We start from the raw sequence: 19,660 nt of genomic DNA on the forward strand, positions 1-19,660 counted from the left end.
TATTTTGTTCTTAGCTAGTTGGGAACGGCCACACAATTAAACACCAGTCAAAGAAACTAGATCATAGAATTACATGAAAAATGTGGTCACTATTTAAATTCATTTTTCATAAATTCTCAAGTCTAAAAACCAAAACAATAATAAACAATTAACAAATTATCAAATTTCATTATTCATAGCTTACTTAAAGCTCTCTGCTATGCCACCAATTCTATAAAAATATTCATTGCTTTTAATTAGATAAATCACATATTAAATGCATTTTCATTTAAAGCAAACAAATTTCGAGTAACCTAGTGGTGACCGAGTTCGTCACCACTAAGATTTGGCGATTGATTCTCTTAGTCCCCAGACTGACCTTTGAAAGGAAAACGTTTTAAGATAATTTTCTACCTTCTTTCGGCATGCCTTCGTGGTGTAACTGGAAGCATACTGGATGCGTATTCGATATTGGATGCCAGGGTTCGAGTCTTGGCGAAGGCACGGCAACATCTCTAAAATAAAAATAAAAAAAAAAAAAAAACTATTGACTCTACAGCTTAAACGCATGAAATAAAAATGAAGCAAGATTACATACAATTACATTAAAAAATGTACATATATAATAAGTTTTCAAAAACAAAGTACACAGTAATGTACAGATAAAAAACCAATATGCAATAAAATGTAAATAAATCGAGACAAACATTTAAATAAGTTTACAACAATATTTGTTTTTCATCGGAGAACGGAAATTCTAAGGAATGGCTAAAATTTCATATTCCTGTTAAAATGTTAGCTCTAATTAGTTTAGCTATTAGCTTCTAATCGGTTACAACAGAGTAAATAAATGATGTTGTTTATGTGAGTATCGTTTGCTTCATTTTATTGTTGCCAACAGCGTAAATTTCTTTTGTTTTTCTTCCTTTAGGTTTGAATTTAATGTGTGGCAACAAGATAATTGATTGATAGAATTGTGTTTGCCATGTAAAATGGCTCGCTTATTTTGTATCAATTATTTCGCATCGCTGACATCTTATTTATAATTAGTGTAATGAAATAAAAGTGAAGGAATACAGTCCATGTGTTCCTTCACTTATTAATTATTTGTTGTTGTTTGTGAAACAATAAGATCAGATGTTGTATTTTGTTTGAAGACTGATTGTTATCTATAACCGTATACGAATTTCCTGGTAAACTGATCATTCCTGTTTTTTTTTATTACAGCATACTTCTCAGAAGCAGAAGGTCCAATAGTTGGCCTTGCAGCAGAATCTGTTGCTGGTAGAGTGATTGGCTGAGAAGGGATTTGGAGAAAATGTTGGATTTAGTGTATTAATTTTACCTCATCAAATCCCTTACAATGTTTAAATTATTTTTTACTGTAAAAATTCGTTATCCGTGTAAAATATTTATTATCACATCTGAGCTGCAGTTGTTTTTAATTTTGTAAACTTTTATCATAATAAATGTGCAGTACTGAAGTTTAAAATCTGTACTGTTTATATTCTTGCATTGTATCAAGGTAATGCTCCATGATTATTATCCATTTAAAACTGCAGGATTGTATTTTAACATGAATGTACAGAAGCATCATTGATCTCTGCAGCAAATATTAGGGTCAAAGGAAGCACAGTTTAAAAAAATGAAGATAGTTAGACTATTGTAAAAGATGTCACAGACAATCCTTTCCTCTTCTGAAAATGAAAACAGAATAGCATTAATTTTTCAATAGACATCAAGTAAAAATCAAACATTCAGAGGTGATAATGTTAGTTCTAAAATTTTAATAAGTATGTTCACATGATCATGTATAGCTGGGTTATAATAATAATTATTAGGTGTAATCTCCTTTCACAAATCAACATGGCTTTATTGAAAAATATTCTAATTAAAAAATGGCGCAACATTTCATAAAATACCTTTCTATGTACTGAAATGATTTAGGTGACATTAATCGAATTATTAAATTTAAGTCAAAATATAAAGTACTATTTCAGCCCGTTGTTTCTCTAAAATCTTCAACAAACATTTGCTTAACTAATTAGCATCAGCGTTCTTTTATTTTGTAATTTCATGGTAATTAGTTTTGCTGTTCATGAGAATGAAGGAAAAATGTTGATTACAACCCGAGGAGAAAGAATTATAAGGAAAATGGGCAAGAATTATAGTTTAAAAGAGGATATAACGTATTTACAGACATGTTTTGTGCATCTTTTAGCAAGATGCAAATTTTAACTCTTTCTAAATTCAGTCTGTAATTTTAGAAATTATCCCATTTTCGTTTGAAGGATTCGAAAAAGTAAAAAAATACATAGCAAATAAAGTTAAAAACATATCAAGTTTTGTAATTGCTGGCTGTACATTTAATATTTGCATTTATTCTTTTTTCTTTTGCCTTATTTATTTTCTAACTGTTTAATTTTATGTTATTGTTACGAAATGTAAAGGCGCGGTGAGATGGCTTCCCCGCAAAGCAGTTTTAGGGTTGCCATAAAATCCAAGGAGGGAAGGGTTGCCACATTTAGTGGCAACCCAAATGTGGCGACAAAATTGGCGATATACCATGGACGGTTGGAGAACCTTCTGGAAGTTCTTACCGGTTTAGTCCAGAATGTTCCCGAACACAAGCCGAAAGATATATAAGCCGTGCTGGTCTGCAGTCAGGAACTCTGAACTTGGGTGGGTGACCACCCACGTGACAGGCTCTTGCCAATCATCTCCCTCCACTCCACCTACATTTCACAAAATTTGACAAGTTTCGCCTAGTTGGCGCGGCATAAATCGCCTTAATTAAAAACTTAAGTACCAACGCCTTAGGGCAATTTACCAACAGAGACGGTTAAAGTAGCGGTTGGCTACTAATTGCCGCCTAGCCATTGACTCGATTTCGATTTCAGTCAGGAAGTGTGCTTCATCGAGAGGAAGTGTGCGTCTCTTATGGAGTGAGTGTGTCTCGTCTAGCGAGTCAATCCGTGCGGAGGCGATCGAGTTGACAGCCGGGTAGCGAGTGCCGAGTGGGTCATCGAGTGCACCGAAAGAGTCTCGTAGAGTATCGCGGTTAGTGCATCATCGAGAGAGCGTGTTGAGCTCCGGAAACGACTGAACCGAAAGTCGGGAGCGTGCTCTGTGTGTCGTCGAGTGCATGGCGGAGTACGTGGAGTTCCGAGAACGACCAAGCAGAGCCGGGAGCTGTACTCCGGAAAGCAGAGTCGGGTGCTTTGCAGGAAGCTATCTCCACCGTTATTGCCTGATAGTGTGAAGGCTGTGTCGCTGATTGTTTTAGCGTGTTTATAGTAGATCTTCGACGACTGTAAAAAGTGTTATTAGAGCTGTCCTGATTAACATTGGCCAAATAAAGTGTGTTTCGATACTTCATCAAGTGTCGTCGTTATTTACTCCAAATCTACGAACCCCGTACGAACGTGAAGGAAGAAAATAACGCAACAACTCATGTCAGAAGAATAGAAATTACGTAACATTATGATTTTTACAATAATCTTGTTACTGGCAACATGCTTTATTTTACTATCGAGTTTGTGTGAATGGCAACGGTTGTTTATGTTTATGTATCAGTAGAATAGCGTTCTTAGCCGCACTGTGCTGCAAGCAATTTTTCTCTTAAATATTTCATGTTTTAGAATATCAATAAAGTTTTTATACAAAGCTGATGCTTTTTAGTTCAAGGGAACTATTTGTTTCCCCAGGTGAGGCATTTAATGATATTTAATATGTTATAATTATATGCTTTAGTATATGTATTTAACGAACTTTTAAGTACTACTACTGCGAATCGTCTGCGTGACGTTAGAAAGATAAGTGGAAATATTTTTTGCTGGTTAAGTATCTTGTTCAAGTTATTTGTGCTTATTAATCATTATTCATGGTAATAATGACAGAATTAAGTGAAGCTGATCTTATAAGATTAAGAGGACGAACGAAATCTTTCTTAACGCGGCTTCACTAATCAGTTAAGTCAAACGGAATTAAAAGCGCGATTAGAAAGAATTTAACAAATATTTAAAGAATTTGACCCACATGATGCTGCTTTACGCGAAGAAACTTCTGAAATTGCTGAATTCGAAGCTAAATATTTTGAAACGAAAGTAATGTATCAATGAATCGTCAACGGCCAGAAATGTTTTGATTTCAAATCCCACTGCAGTTGAGGCTAGTTTTAAACTTCCTCGTTTAAACATTCTGAGTTTCAATGGTAAATATACTGATTGGCTTAATTTTAAAGACCTGTACATGGCGACAGTTCATACCAATCCGTCATTAGCGAAAATTCAGAAATTGCAATATTTGATAGGCCTTTTAACGGACGAATCAGCTGCTATTATTAAGCACATTCCGATTTCCGAAACTACATACAATGAGGCTTGGGACAAATTGATTGTCACAAAAAATTGGTGAAGAAGAATTTCCTACCTTAGATCCTTAGAATGTTTTTTGGAATTCTTAAACTCAAGATGTGTTTCATTCGAAATGTTAAATACTCATAATACTGAGAAGCGAGTATCGCATAAAAATCAGTGCTCTGTTTCGAAGAATGCTTCATATGATAATAAACATTCTGTTCTAAAATGTCAGCACTGCAATGATTCTCATACTTTATCAAAGTGTTATAAATTTAAAGGTGCAGATAGTACGAATAGGAAAAATATCATCCGGAAGAATTTATTATGCTTCAATTGTTTTAGGTAAAATTTATTATGCGGAAGCATTTATTATGCTTCAATTGTTTTGGGTAAAATTAAAATCAAGTAAAATGTTGTTTATCGCAGAATTTGTATTCTATTTGTAAAGCAAAACACCTTACTTTACTGCATGAAGATATTAGTAGTGGTGTCAAATTCATCTTCGTGTGATGAAAAAATTTGTAACTCAGGCGAACAAACTAATATTTCTAGTTTTTCTATTCAGGGTCAGTGTACTTCATTTTTACCAACAACGGCAGTAATAATTGACAATTCTGGTGGTCAAGGTCACGAATGTATAATTTTTTCGACAGTGGAAGTGTTCATTTATTCGACTGTTAATTATACGCAGACAAAATGCCCGTATTTGCATAAAGGGACTTGGTGATTCTGAAGCAACTTTGACTCACGCTGATGTAAATGTAAAGTTGTTTCCGAAATCTGAGTTGGAAAAAAATGTTGTTTTAATACAAGCATATATTCTTAAAAAATTAACTTCTCATTTTCCTTCAGTAAAGATTGACAGCAAAGACCTTCATTATTTGAATTCAATTAATCTTGCAAATCCGAATTTCAGTACGCCTAAACAAATAGACATGATAATTGGAGCTGACTATTTTTTATCTCTGCTTCAGCCAGGGCAGATTGTTGGCTATAAAAATGTAATCGCGCAAAATACTATTTTTGGTTGGGTTGTATCGGGCAAAATTAAATCAGAAAGCAATACTCCGCATCCCATTAGTGTTAATCGCATTAGTTTACATATTGAGGATAACGTCGATGCAACACTTAAGCGTTTTGGGGAGTTGGAAGAATTAACGTTCCAAAATCAGAAGTCAACAGTTAAAGAAAAGTTTTGTGAGAAGCATTTTAAGGAAAACTATCGAGTAAAGGAAACGGCAGATTTGTTGTTCGACTGCCCATTTTCAGTAAAGCTGACGAGTTAGGTGACTCGAGACCTTTGGCTATTTCCCCGTCTTCTATCCATAGAAAGAAAATTTGATTTAGATAAAGAACTTGGTAGGCAATACAAGGAGTTCAAGCAAGAATATGAAACTTTAAATCTTATGACTGCAGCTGTTCAGACTGATGAAAATAATATCTACCATATGATGCTGTTGTTAAACGAGTAGCTCTACCACTAAACTTCGTGTAGTATTTGACGGATCATGTAAGCCTAAAAATTCAGTTTCTTTGAATTATGTTTTAGGGGTAAGTGCAACACTACAATGAGATATAGTTTCAATATTGTTCAACTTTCGTATATATAAAACAGCTTTTTCTGCTGATATAGAAAAATGTACCGCCAGATTTCAGTAGATAATGAGGATCAACATTTACAAAGAATTATTTGTAGAGAATCTGTTAGTTCAAAAATGCAGACATATAAATTATGTACAGTTACTTATGGCACTGCATCTGCCCCATTTTTAGCGACACGCTATTTGTAGCAAATTGCTTTGGATGCAGCACAGTATCATCCTCATGTATCTTCCATTCTTAAAAATGATTTCTATGTAGATGATTATTTATCTGGATCACACAGTTTAGAGGAAGCAGTTGACCTATGCTCTAAGCTTTCACAGTTGTTAGAGAAACATGGATTCAATTTAAGGAAATGGAGATCAAACTGTCCTAAGCTTCTCAAAAATTTATGTATTGATAACCAGGAAGAAAAGTGACCTGGAAGTTCCCTCTGATGATTGTGCTAAAACTTTAGGGCTCCTTTGGAACTCTACAGAAGACGTATTTTTATTTAACATTTCTATGGATTTCGGGATTGAAATTACTAAAAGAAGATTCATTTCTCAACATCTAAAATCTTTGATCCTCTTGGTTTGCTATCGCCATGTACAGTCAAGTTGAAAATGTTTTATCAGCAGTTATGGCTTTTAAAACTTGACTGGGATACCCAACTGCCTAAAGAATGGGAAGAAAAGTTGCAGCGACTGCAAAAAGATCTTAAGGTTCTCAGAAATGTTAAAATTTCGAGAGATGGCTTCAAATTGCGTCTAACCACATCTATCTGCATAGTTTTTGTGACGCGTCAGAATCTGCAAGCACAATTCGTATAATAGTATAACTAAAGCGTTTATTCTGGCCGGAAGTGGAAAATAAGAGAGGACAGTAAAGTTTTAAAATAACATAAACGTTAGTAAAACTTAAGATACTTATAAGTCTAGTAAACAAGTTTGATAAAAAATCTATCTTTTTAAAACCAATAGTAGGCACCATCCACAACGGTCTTGACGTTTTATGCGGCTTAAAAATAAGACACAGAAGCGTCCAAACAAGAATAACGGTAGGTATTACAGTTTTTTTCCTAACGGTAGAAGGCGTGGTCCCGTGAAATTCTTTGAGATTGATAGTAAGGATGTACGAAGAAAACAAATGAACATCACCCACTATTTCAGCCAGAGCAATTTGTTAGATTAGAGGAAAGTGCTGATGTTTTCTGCAAGAGTTTTGAGAATGGTCATGAAAGGGTAAATTTACTTTCAATAAAGTGAATGCCTAATGGATGTTTCACAATTTGACCGTTTGACTGAGTTCCAGAAGTATGTCGTATGGCTACGTATGAAGTAATACACCACACACATAAGGATAACTTGTTATTACAAGTAGTCACCGGCGACGAGATGTGCTGTCATCATTTTGAGTCGTTGTTAAGTCGTCAGTCTCTCCAGCCGTAAAATTCAGAGACCCGTCCACGCAGAAATACAAGTAAATCACACATATGTGTGGAAGATAATTTTGAGATTCTGCTTTGATCGGTAGGACTCCTATCAACTTCATAAAATGTAGCGTCACAGTGAATGGATAACGTTATGGAAAGTAAAGCATAAAAGCATTTATGTTGATAGTAACCTCGGATAATCTTAAAACGTACTGCACAGTTTCACGCCTTTTAGCTTAGTTGCTGATGGATTGCTGCTAGGAGTACAGCCATCGACATTAAGAAGGCATTTTCGTTGAGCCATATTTGCTAGTAATAAGCAAAACGTAAAAAGACCAGATCACCAAGAACCCAGAAATGGTCTTACCCTGATCAAGAATAGTTGAAAAGTGTTGAGAGCACCAAGTCTTTCGCCCGATAACGAAAAATCACCAAGATACCAAAATTTTCAAACAACAAAATAAAATTTTTTAGCCAAATCAGTTAAAAAAAACCCTTTACTCAAACGCGGCCAGCAATCCCAGAAGCTGAAATTAGACACAGCCAGCGCCAAACCCGTTGACCTTTTCGCGTAACCAAACATTAACCCTTGTTCTCCACTGAAGGAGAATCATGCACGTAAGACACCACGCAAGATAAGAAACAAAAAAGCAACGTTCGAGAACATTCTACTGCTTTCCCGTAATTTGAAAATGGCGTAGAAAAAATCTTGGCAACCTTCCTGATTTTACACACACGAACTATTTCCTTATTTTAACAATTTTCCAATTAACAAGCAAAAAATAGCATTGAAGTACTGGATTTCAGATACTAATTTAGTGAAATAAAAATTCCCTATTAAATCGAAGAATAAAGAAAAAAATTACACTAGAATAATTCTAGTTTTTAATTATTACAATTACTCTAATTAATTCTCTTACCGATAAATTCAGACATTTTACTGTATAACAAAACTGTCAAAGTTCACGTTACAGTAACTGACATATATTTAAGCTGTAATATGTAATTATTATTTCTTACTTCTCTTTGATTTTTATCAAATATACATTATCTTACAAAAAAATGTAGCAAATATCATTCAAAGAAAGCGTTTGGTGAATGGATTAAAGCAATAATAGCGATAATATGGGGGAAGAAATAAGTAAATATAAAATAAATGTATTATATAACTATGTAGAAATTTGAGGCGATGTTTCGAGATTAAAAAGTTTTACATTTAAAACCTCGATTTATTTTACTATTGTATTATTTTTCTCATATATTTCAGGTTCATTTAGATAATTTTATCTGCGCTAATAGGACAAAGCTGAATTTCCATTATGCATTTATTAATGAAATGAAACTATTGGAACTGCAAAGAAATTATTGACTTTTGATGATCACACAGACTTGCAGGTGCAAACCCGAATAGGAGCTTATAGATATCATTCTGAGCGATATCATTCTATGTGAGTTTGTTAATTATTAATCTGTAATAAATATGTACCCACATAATGGTAAAAAGTGTTTTAGTAAAAAAATCTTTTTAATAATTTCTGTATCATTTCCTTTCTTTATCCGTTTCTTCTTTATAATAAAGAATTTCATTTTAGTATTTTAAAATGTTGTACTGTAAAGATCCTAAGTTTTACTAACGTTTATTTTATTTTAAATCTTTACTATCACTTCTTATTTTCTACTTCCGGCCAGAATTAAAAGCTTTAACTTATTTATGTTGCCAAGCAAGAGAGAGGAAGGAGTTATTAGAAGCAGGCCGCTTGCCATAGTAGTTTTACTCGGTTGCTGGTTGCCTTCAAGGCCAGAGGTTTAGTCCTCTTGATAATTTCAAACGTATCTTAGTTTTAGCAGCTCTCTGTACTACATACGGATTTTGTTAAATAACGGTCAATCTTAAAGTTAGGCACTTGTATATTAATCCAAAGTTAGTTTTAGTTAGAGGTTTAGTTAGTATTTTTATATTCTTACGTTCAGACCACAAGTGGTTGATCTCTGTATTCCGAAGTTCCAGAAATCTCTGTAAAGATAGAAAAATAAAGTGTTTCGTATACCCTTCCTGTGTGTATTGTCTACTTCACAATTTATTGAACATAGCTTGAGTAAGCTCCCTGTTCCGAGTCAGGACAGTTCATGTTTCCAAAGCAAGTCAAGAGGAACACAAGTCCTGATAGTACAGTCATTAGGTTTTTTACTGGATGCTGGAGCCGTGAAAAACGTGCAGTGCCCTCGCCGGGACTCGAACCTGGACTTCTCGAATATGCGCAGAGTGTGCTACAATTACACCACGAAGGTATGCTGAAACGAGAGAGAAAAAAAACCTTATATACTCACCCTTTTAAAGGGTTACTGGGGAATAAGGGGACTCAATCGCCAAATAAATAGGGGTGACGATTTATTTTCCATCACCTTTAAATTCTGGCGCCATTGTAGAGTCATTAGGTTATTTTTGGATGCTGGAGAGGGGAAAAATGTGCAGTGCCCTCGCTGGGACTAGAACCTGGACCTCTTGAATACGTGGAGAGAGAGAGTTACACTACAAAGGCACACACATAATAAGGTATTCTCTCCCTCTTTCCAGTATGCCTTTGTAGTGTAACATTGTAGCTTAACATCATTTAGTTAACATGATTAAATGTTAACCAAATGATTACTAAAATGATGTAAGTATGAATTAAAACATATATTAATCATAATTTTCATCATTAATTTAATTAATATCTTATGTCCTTTTCTCTGCTGCTAGAGTGTCTTTCTTTTCATGGCTCAAACATTGTTATAAAGAAATGAAAATGTACAAATATAATTACAGAAGAACGGTGAGAAAATAAACACTTTTTTGCTTTTGGTACTGAATCAGCACACCAATGCGGCACTAAATAATTAAATTTTCAAGGTCAAAATTAGATATATACTAAAAGTGAGACAATACTGAATCAAAATTAGATATATACTGACAATAAAACAATATATATACTGAGAATAAAGGTTGATTTGGCTTTGTCGTTGTCATCAGAAAACAGCTGGAAAGCTATTGAAATAAACCTCTCAACCACATTTCTGATGGTCTAGCTATGGCTAATAGCTTTACATAATAAATATATCGTATCTACTTAATTAAGTTTAGAAATCATACTTAATTAAGCGAAAAGGAGTAACAATCAATTACATTAGTGCAAATTATCCGAAGTCTTGTGTAAGAAATGCGTGATAAAAACATTCGAGTATGCAGATGGGAAACAAAATGATAATATTATAAAAAAGTCCTTTCCCCAAAAAAGAAACGTAAAAGCTGTGTAAAAATATTTGCGCAAGTGGTAAAATCATAAATATTCAAGATAATCCTATTTCTAGTTAATATTAACATACGTTAAAGCTTCTGAGAATTTCCGAAATTACTTACATTATTCAAGTTCGATTTAACATTATATTTCAGAAGATACGTCTGTTATATTATTTGTAGCACCAGAGACCGTATTTTAATAGGCGTTTTTTCTTTAATTTCACTTCTACAGTGTTTCAACAAATCTGTTACAAACTTTCAGGAGAGATATAGTACACCTGGAGAAGGGAAAACACATAACATTGCATGGTTGGAAGTGATTTCCTGGAGCGATAGTGACGACACAAAACACAAGGAAGGACACGAACGTGCTTGTTATGGTTTCAGCATGATGTAGCCCTTTCACATTACAGCCTTGATGGGCGTCTCCGCCTGAATGCAATGTATCCTCAATATTGGATCGGCAGAGGTGGTCTGGTGCGTTGGTCAGCAAGATCGCCAGACATCACGTGCTTGACTACTTCTTCTGGGGATGCATCAAGATACCTGTTAACATAACCCGTTAACAGCGCTGAAGAATTTTTTGCACGCATCGTGGCAGCTGTTGGAACGGGCCATCAGTCCTGGCTGTCAGTCAGTCCGGCACACGCCCGGTATTTTCCAAAGCATCAGATCTCCCATGAGCCGGAGATGTGTACTTAATCTCCCCTGAAAGTTTGTAACCGATTTGATGAAACACCTGTGTATATTCCTAAATTATTTATACACATAAATTGTAAACTACTAAACAATTCACCAGCATATAATTTTGAAACTGCATGTATACTAGCTTGATATTTCTAAGTCGCTGAATATATAAAACTATGTTGTAAAAACGTTTGAGAGAATAAAGAATGCATTTAAATAATAACTGATTTTATTTTAACCTGAAAATAAATATTATGCAACAGATCACGATTTCATACTCCTTCAACAAAACAAAGTATTCTGTTAAGATGGCTCTAGAAAACTGTCGATTTTACCAATAATTGCAGATTCTGTTCTCTTTTAGTTAGACATCTTGAGGCAAACACACTCGCTTCTTTCTGTACCGTAGTACCTTTACCAATATCTAAGAAACACATGAAAATGAAAATAGAATCAGCGAATTCTACAATGAATTAATTATAGAAAGAATTTCAAAATAAACTTATACAGAAATTCATACCATGTGTAAATACAACCAGTATTGGTAACGTGATAAGTGGAACTCAAAAGACTGAGTAGCTGATTTTGCCAGCATCAAAAGTAATTGCATCAGTGTTCAATTTTTATCTGGCACTAAGGTTATATCAATATTATATAAGAATTCATATAATCTTAGTGCACTAAGATTATATTAATGAATCGATATAATCTTAGTGCCTTATATGAAGATTATATAAAATTAAGTAATTAAATTGATAATAATCTTAGTGCCTTAATATTGATTATATTAATGAATAGATTTATTTACTGATTACACTTGGAAATATGAACAAGTGAATAACATAAAATCAAGCAAAATTGAATTATGAATAATATGGTTGTCTAATTAGGATTGATAAATTTCCATTTTAGCATTTCAGACTTTAAATTTGGTGATTTTAAACTTTTTATTACGTGCAATTCATTATTTTACATGTTATGCAGTAGTTAACAGTATATTAATAAATAAACACTGTAGCCAACTTTCGAATACATATAATTATAATTTTCATTCATTAATATAACATTTTAAAGATTTGATGTTCACTAATTTGCCTTTCGTGCAGAGTGTTGTATATTAAAACTTTGTCCATTTAATAAAATTCCGAACACGTTCAAGTTATATAGTGAGTTCTATGATTATAATTTGCGTTTATTGTCTTCAAGTTTCAACGCAACTTTTAGGTCGTAGTACATATATAATCAATAGATAATAATTAAATCAAAATTAGATCAGGAAGGAATTTATAACAATAAGTACACACATGAAGCATAAATACCTGAATAAAATAGTATAACATAATTTATTTATTTTACAAATGCCAAACATTAGCACCTAAGCCATCAGTTCACGAGTTCTCCAGTACGTTTTAACAATGTCCTTACACCGAGAATATGCAGCACAAATTTTCAAATGTTCAAAAATCATAGGTGGATCGGAGTCACACAAAACACAGTTTGGGGAATTCATCACTCCAATTCTGCAGAGATGGTCTCGCAAACAGTCAGTCATGTCCAGAATGTCTAAATAGAGCCACCGCTCTCTTTTTCAGAAAACTGAGAATGGTTCCTCCAGAATCCTCCATCTCTTATCCATAAACACGTTGAATCATATCCTGTTTAAGAATTATCTTAAGAGTCAGGTTAACAAACAATTTAGTCGTATGAAAAGAAAATGGGCGATTAATTCGTTGATTTATCAAAGTTCCTTAGCCAATATATCACCTTTTTCGTTGCCCATAATTAGACAGTAGGTTGGAATCCATTGGAAAAAAATTCTGTTCTCTTTCAGACTGTAGGCCTTGACTATTCAGAAGGCTTTAAAGCGCACTTTTGGAATCTGACAATATGACTGCCATTATAAGAGTGGCTACGAATCGACAGTTGTAATATTATTTATTATTTGCGTATTATTCCGTTGACCGTTAAACTGTCGCCAAGCAGCGCGATTTAGCACACGTTATGTTCTAATGGGACGTACCAACCCACTGGTAATATCTGCACTTTCGTTTTCGTTTGACGTAACCCCGACTGATTCTTGATAAGCCGCGTTTTGTTTTTTATGAACTAAGATATAAATAAAAACTGTCACTGCTGTAGTTTTAGTTTCATTTTGAAACAAAATTAAGATTTGAGATCTACCTTTTTCAGGACAGAAAACGTAGATTATTTTCAAAGTTATGTGGTTCTACCATAAAAAGGATATGGTTGTAGTGGATGCGATATGGTGAGCTGAATATGGCCGACTAAACGGAACAAAACTGGAAAAATTACCTTCGAGAAGTTCGTACTCCTAGAGTCCTGAACAAAGCTTTCGGTCAAATTGGATTGCCTAACAGACAGTGGAAATTGACGAAAGATTTTTTTCCCAAGTGGGTCTAAAACCAATTTTTATTAAATAAGGAAGAATCACTTTCGCGAAACTTCCTCGAGAACGACTGGTACGATTTAGATGGAATCTCCGTTAACTTTCGTGGCTTGATAGTTGCCAATTTGCACCTTCGACGAAATAATACATATGCACCTAAAATTGATGCAAACATATAAAATTACTGAAAATGCCTTGGTCTTTTTCAAGGAGCAGCCGAAGAATTTCCAACGAAGCCACATCTCTGAAATACACCTAGATGACTGTAACTTCTTGAAATAATTGAAAATGAAAATTAAAAGAAAGTGTCAATTAATTTTAATTTAATTAAAATTAAAAAAGCATTCATGTATTATCCCGTTGACCGGTTATGTGATGATATTTATAGCTAATTATGGATGACTGTGTGCTTTAGAATTCCGCAGTAACGATTACTGATTGATGACCGTTCCTGATATTTCCACCAACGGTCGACAGAATAATACTACTCGATACTAAAGATATAATCTACTCGAAGTGAAGCCTAAAATAAATAATTCCAGATATTAACATTATAAATATACAGGCCATGATTGTTTGCCCGCATGCTTGCATTGGCTTGGGTTTTGTGACTCTCCCTCATGTCCTCTGTGCGCACAACATCAATTTTTTTATTCTACTCATCTCGACTGGTGCTCTGCACATGTGTTTTTAAACTGTAAAGCTCAGCAATATTGGAAGGCTAGAGATCTAATGGCGTCATAGCTAATCTTCTGGGCAACTATGTAATAAATAAGTAAACGTTATAAATATTATAAGACGAATTCTCAAGTAAAAAACCAGAAAACCCATTAGATAACTAAACGAAATTTTATAAATGAATATATCTCCAACCAAAGAATAAGTAGACAGAATGTTTTATGGTTATTGTTCTAAAACATTTATAAATCAATAATTCATATTTATTGCTCTAAAAAACTTTATAAAATCAAAAGGAACATGGTGAAGAAATGTGAAATATTTTAAGGAAACTAATTTATTAAAAAACGTTTTAATAATAGCTCTAGAAATGTTTGTTGGATATTATTATTAATATTAAATATTATTTATTTAATAATTTTAATATATATATATCCTTATCATTTAAATTTTATTTTACCATCAACTAAATGAACTTTCATAGTCTGAGTGACCGACTAGAGGTTAAATTCTGACTGTCTACTAAGTGGTAGGCACTTCAGATGGTTTTAATTGAATCATTGGGAAATAATTTGATAAGATTCAAATAAGCTAGAAGTTATAAATTCTTCTGATCTTGTCAGAGTTATACTGTCTCATAAGTCTGTCATCCACATCTATTTAAAAATCAAATGTGATTAACTGATCAACTATGACAGAACTCTAATCCCACCCAGACGTGATTAGATTGGATTATTTGGACGACAGCAAAACAAACGAGGGCTGAGGATTACCTTCCCCGAAGACTAGCTCGTATTTATATTACATATAAGAAAACCACGAAAATTCTCATGCAGCCATCCTTGCGTTGGGATTTGAACGCCAATCAATTATCCCGGCTGAGACGCTGATGGGTGTTTGCTAAAACGTATTACGTCTTTATGGAGCCCTTTGTAGGGAATGTGGCAAACAATTGCGTTATATTTAAAATGACTTGCAAAATATCCCTGCAAACAGACCTTTCAGTCACAGAGAACTAAAAGCAAGATAAATTACTAATTTTGGTAGCCTTAAGCCATGATGGGCTGTAAGAGAAGGTTGAAGAGAAGCAGGGATATAAATAGGTAGTTAATGCTAACAATGATAGCAAGCAAGAGAAGCATGGATATGAATGTGTAATCAATGATAACAATGATAGCAAAACTTTCATCCATGTTAATTATTAGTAACAAAGTACATTAATTCATACACTATCAAGAAGTTATTACAACTTCGAATTTTCACTAAGAGAATATTTTCATACACGAGTGCATTTCAGAGTTTGTTCACATTTCTACAAAACTATACAAAAATAAAATATTCTACACAAATAACATATTCTACACGATACAAAAATAAAAGTGTTTTTTTTTTTTTTTTGGTAAGTAAATGGAAAATCGATAATTAAATAGAAACTAAATAGACACCTAAATAGAAAGAAATCTTTGAAAATGAAATTTAAAAATTATTTAATCTTTGAAATACGTATCCAGAAATCAGGTAATTCTGAAAATCTTCTTAGTGTAGAAATATGTCTTATGCTAGTCATCTTCACGTTGTGTAAATAAAACGTATTGTGAGTGAAGATCATTACGCTGATTATGAATTAATTGCATAGCATAGTTCTGGCGTAGAGAAGAAATTATAAAAAGCAATATTATGTTTTATAACAGCTGCCTTTGCCAAGATGAATGAAAACGTCAATTAAAGAATTGTATTAAATAACTTCATTTAATGCATCTAGTGAAATTTAACTTCAACAGTCCTATGCTTTCATGAAAATGTATGTACAGTAAACTAATACACTATCACTAATCCACTAATGGATAAACAGTTAGATGATTTTACTTCAAAGTGTAGAGTTAAATTTCATCAAGCTTTTTTATTAAGGAAGTCAATTTATTGCAATAAAACAATATACCAAACATCGCGACTGAATTCTGTTCATCTAGAAATATATAGTATTAAAACTAATGGCTAATTCAGTGTAAAAAGACAATTAAGTATGTAAATGTAATTAAGTATGTATATTTGACGCTTCAGTACTATTTTGAAACTTTCCTAAATTTCAAAATCCGTGCCAATTTGTTAAAAAAGAAGCTGAATTTGGTGAACAAAACTTCAGATTTAAAATTTTGTCATTTATCGATATCGTTCTTGCAGAACATATAAAAGCAGTTGTATCTTTTCCATAAAAAGTTGAAGTTCGGGGATTGGAGAACTTTCTTGTCACTGAAACTCTAGGAATGCTCAATATAGTTTTCTTGATTCTTAAATAATGAAAAAATATTTTTGGGGTCTAATCTGTTCGTTAACTGTCTAAGAAATGGGAACTAAGAATGAGGAAAGAAGGACAAACCATTAGCGATTATAGCGAACCAAATGGTAACCATTGTTTTAGATAAACAGGACATTATATCATAACCTCATCACTAAAATCATACTTTTATAAAGCTAGACAGTATAATACTATTATTGATCTCATAAGAATTCGGGTTAGAGTATAAATTCTCGATTGTGTTTCTTACCTGGGTTTCAATAGTAATAAGTTGCAACTGATTAGTAAAAAGAATTTATGGTTGTTGTCTTTAAGCAAGGAAAAAAAGGATTTAGATCGTTTGGAAATTTCAGTTTGATATGTTTTTCTGATATATTTTTAGGAATAAAATAGTTAAACTAAAAATATGAAAATCATACTTACCCTACACAACAACCAGAGGCATAAGAATAAACACTGTATAAACCTGATATACTTATATTGTGATGCCTCTTCGATATTCTCGATTGGAAGACTGAAATAGATAATGATTTTAAGCAAATATTAAGCAAATGCAGAACTGCTGCGGTATTCATATTGGAGGATAACAACGCGCGCAGAATATGTATACTCAAGTTTTGATTGGTAGCAGGTGAATCCGAGATAAATACTCGTGGATTGTTTGCTTTTTTATCAGGTGTTTCGTTAAGATTACAAATAAAAATAACAATTGAATTCCAGAAATTTAATTGTAACTAGACTTTCCTACTTCTAAATTTGTTTCCTGAAAAGCTGTAACTTCGAATATTACGCAGAGAAACCAATAAAGCAGACGCTAATTTAAGTTTACCTCTTCTTTCTTTCTCTTTTCTTCAGCAAATATAGAACTCTAATAAACACATTTGGTATAGATTTTAACTGTAACTATATATACTAACCATGTTTCCAAATTAAATATTAAAACGTTTAGCTACTAAAAAAAGGTTTCAAAATTTTATTAAACAATAATGTATTAATAAACTTCCAGTGAGTTAAAACATTATCTTTTATCGTGAGAAACTGGCATTTTTAATAACTTATAATATCAAATTAATTTTTGCTTGCGCTTCACAAAGCGGTATATTGCTTGAATCTTAGAAATATTATTACTTTTTGTAATATCCCAGCTAAATAAAAGTTCTTTAGATGATAAAATACTGAAGAACTAAGTAGCGACTATTCGCTGAGTTCTTGTGTTTAAGTAACAATCCGGCGACAGTGTTGCCTTTGTATGCCCCAGTAAAGTATTACTAGCATAGCAGTAGTGATCATATGTAAAGTTATTGAAGTTTTGGTTGAATCTCATCCTAAGAAACAAAGAGGCATCCTAAGGAGCAAGGGGGGCCAACTAGTGATAAGTTGAGATGCTCTGGGATATATCAGTTATCACAAGCTAATCTGATTCTTCAGCACATGATAATTATCACAATTAATATAGCATGTCAATTATCACAATTAATATAGCATATCGGTTATCACAATATAATCTAAAATAAGCACCCTTAGATGAAGAAACAACCAGAAATATTTTTCATGGTCTTTGTTTTTATTTATTTATTTATTTATATAGTCACTTAGAATGGGTACTAAGAGTTAATCAGGAATTTAAATAACGTCATTTTGTTCTTCATTTTCTGCTCTCCTTCCCAATTACAGCGTTACCACACAAAATGATTTTCAAGATCGTCAGAATTTCTTTAGATAGTTGACTCCCTTTATTTACTTCTTTCTCACCTTTTTCCATTTCATATGCATCAAAACGATCATGAAATCTTCTTCAGTAATTTCTCTGACCTGTCTCTCCATGTAAATATAAAATGCTTTTTCTATTGCTTCTATTGCTTGCTGTTATGCCTCTAGAAGAATCTGGAAGTTGGAGCAAAAGTTCTTTCCAAATTGCGTTTACACAGCTAACTGTACCCCAAACAACACTAAATCTTATGCTCATTTAAGGTATGAAAAGACCGTAGTAATTGTTAAAATATCTACCTAGGTTTAAATCTAAATGCTAAACATGTTTCTGATGAATTCCAGAAAATAATAAACTGTAAAGAGTTAAGTGGCAGAATTGGGTAATTTCTAAACCAAAATATATTTAAGTTATGAACTGGTCCATAGACAAATTAGTATTAACTGTCCATGACAAAAATATTCTTAATAGTCCTTTTTAAGACATAAAAGATTTAAGCTTCCTAACCTGGATGTTAAAAGCTCTCTGAAAAACCTGTTGAGATTCTGCAGCCACTTCTAAAATTTCACGAACACGAAATTGTTCTAAAGGATTATAAATTCCAGAACCTACTTCAAGTAATACAGTAGAATTCGCATGTTGATAGATTTAAGTGAGAGATTTTCATCACTTGTCAATAATTACCTCGATGAAGCTAAATTATTGAAACTGTAAGTGAAAGGAACGAATTATTATCCTAATTTCATATTAAATGCATTTTCTGTCTGAAAGAATACATGCGTGTTGGAATGTTTTAATATTTTTAGATAGATATCTCCTAACTTTGTAATTCCAGTTGTTTAGAAATAAAATATATCTCTTTCTTCTGAATAATTTTTGGTTTGCAAATCGCTCTCAATATTGTAGCAGAGAGAGATTAAACATCGGAGCAAAACACCGCATGATATTGCTCATAACATACAAATTAATACTACTGTAAATAACTTAGATTTCCCATGCTTCTAGCTCAATTGAACGATTCCTACCTGCAGTGTGAAAACTCACTTCATTACAGTTGAGTAACTGAAAGAGAAGTTTGAGAAAGAAGATTTAGTAACCCTATTTTATATTAGAAAAATCTTGAACCTGGCTATGAAGTATTAACATTGAAAATTGAAATGGCGAGTTTACAAGATGAAAGCACACACTTGATAGCCTAAGGGATTTTAGATGTAAAATTGTAGAAATTTGTACATTTTATTTATCTTATAG

General features: G+C 32.9%; 1 long non-coding RNA gene across 1 annotated transcript; it reads right to left on the bottom strand.

Annotated features, from left to right (window-relative positions):
- Nucleotides 1-209: 209 nt before the first annotated feature.
- Nucleotides 210-17,304, bottom strand: LOC118192910 (uncharacterized). Its single transcript, XR_004758849.2, has 3 exons — nucleotides 17,125-17,304; nucleotides 11,656-11,744; nucleotides 210-494 (listed from the first exon to the last, which is right to left on the bottom strand). It is a non-coding gene; the product is annotated as an uncharacterized LOC118192910 (long non-coding RNA).
- Nucleotides 17,305-19,660: the final 2,356 nt, after the last annotated feature.

Source organism: Stegodyphus dumicola, chromosome 2 (assembly GCF_044657685.1).
Source record: "Stegodyphus dumicola isolate Sdum_Otavi_A_Nest chromosome 2, ASM4465768v1".
Classification (NCBI taxonomy): Eukaryota; Metazoa; Arthropoda; class Arachnida; order Araneae; family Eresidae; genus Stegodyphus; species Stegodyphus dumicola.